At 38.1% G+C, this 1,982-nt stretch overlaps 1 non-coding gene across 1 annotated transcript; it reads left to right on the forward strand.

The window, feature by feature from the left end:
* Positions 1-1,602: 1,602 nt before the first annotated feature.
* Positions 1,603-1,704, forward strand: LOC149028996 (small nucleolar RNA R71). The gene has a single exon (XR_016171295.1). It is a non-coding gene; the product is annotated as a small nucleolar RNA R71 (small nucleolar RNA).
* Positions 1,705-1,982: the final 278 nt, after the last annotated feature.

The following is a 1,982-nucleotide window of genomic DNA, read 5'->3' on the forward strand; positions in this document are numbered from 1 at the left end:
ACTTCTATGCACCTCTCAATAGAGTCAATTCTGAAGCAGTTATCTGCTTCATTTGGAAACTTGATGGCCCTGAATACATTGAATGTGATCTTTTCATCTTGTACTCTCATAGTAAGTTCACCTATTTGAAGATCAATCAGGGTCCTCCCAGTCGCCAAGAATGGCCTACCAAGAATAATGGGTATGTCTTGATCTTCTTCTATATCCAATACTAAGAAATCCGCTGGAAATATAAACTTGTCCACTTTAACCAAGACGTCTTCAATGATTCCCCTTGGATATTTAATTGACCTATCTGCCATTTGAAGTGACACTGTAGTCGGTTTAGCTTCTCCAAGGCCTAGTTTCCTGAAAATAGATAGAGGCATTAAATTAATACTAGCACCAATATCACATAAAGCCTTATCAAAATGAGAATTTCCTATAGTGCATGGTATTGTAAAACTCCCTGGATCTTTTAGCTTAGGTGGAAGCTTCATCTGTAGAATAGCACTGCATTCCTCTGTCAATGCGACAGTCTCATAATCTTCAAGTTTTCTCTTATTAGCAAGAATGTCTTTCATAAACTTGACATAACTAGGCATTTGTTCCAAAGCATCTGCAAAAGGAATATTAATATGCAATTTTTTAAATACATCAAGAAATTTAGAAAATTGCTTATCTAGTTTCTGCTTCCTGAACCGCTGAGGATATGGAATAGGTGGATTATAAGGTGGTGGATTGTCTGGAAACAATTTGGATTTTGGCTTCTCCTCCTCCTTAACGTATTCCTCTGCATCTTCTTTTTCATCATGAACCACCTCAGAAGAGGGTTCAGTTACTGCGATTTTCTTGAAAGGTTCCTCTAATACTTTTCCACTTCGAAGCTCAATAGCATGTGCATGCTCTCTAGGATTTGTCTCAGTATTGCTAGGCAGTGATCCTTTTTGCCTTTGATTCATCCCATGGGCGATTTGCCCCATTTGTACTTCCAAATTTTTAATGGATGCAAAAAGATTCTGATTGGTGGTCTCTTGCTTCTGTATAAATTGTGAAGAAACTGTAGCCATTTTCTCAATAGCATCTTGCCACGGAGCTTTCTTCTGAAATGATTGAGCTTGTTTATTTTCAGGTTGTCTTTCAGTATCTTGATTGTTTTTCAATCCAAAATTTGGATGGTTTCTCCACCCTGGATTATATGTGTTGGAATATAGATTGCTCTGTCGATTAAAGTTCCCCACATATTTTGCTTGCTCTAACTGATTTTGCTCAAAAGGATTAGCCAATTGACATTCATTGCTATAATGTGTTCCCTCACAATAGTTGCATATCACAGCTGGAGGTTTGGTGCCTTGAGTTGCTAAGAACCCTACTTGCTTTGTTAATGCTTCAAGTTGGATGGCCATGGCTGTCATGGGATCAGTTTCATTCCTCTGCAAAACTCTTCTTGGGGCAACTCTATCCCTTGGCCTTTGATATGCATTTGAGGCCATAACATCCAAAAGATCAAAAATTTCTATTGGATCCTTGTTCATGATTGATCCTCCTGCTGCAGCATCTACTAATGTTCTTGTGGAATTAGATAGACCATCATAAAAAATCTGAACTTGCCTCCATTGCTCTATTCCGTGGTGTGGACATTTCCTTAGCAAGTCCTTGAATCTTTCCCATGCCTCAAATAGTGTTTCTGAATCATACTGCAAAAAAATAGAAATATCTGTTAATAAACTAGCAGTCTTAGATGGTGGAAAGAATTTTACAAAAAATTTTTGAGCCATTTGATCCCAAGTAGTGATGGATCCTGGTTGTAGAGAATGCAACCAACTCTTAGCGTTGTCCCTTAATGAGAAAGGGAACAATCTCAAACTTATGGCATCATCAGTAACGCCATTGCTCTTGAATGTGTCGCAAATGTCCAAGAACCCATCAATGTGAAGATTTGGGTCTTCACTAGACAATCCAGAAAATTGACTATTTTGCACCATTGTAATGATAGCAGGCTT

This window comes from Hakea prostrata, chromosome 1 (genome assembly GCF_041222555.1).
Source record: "Hakea prostrata isolate BN-2017 chromosome 1, UWA_Hpros_2, whole genome shotgun sequence".
Classification (NCBI taxonomy): Eukaryota; Viridiplantae; Streptophyta; class Magnoliopsida; order Proteales; family Proteaceae; genus Hakea; species Hakea prostrata.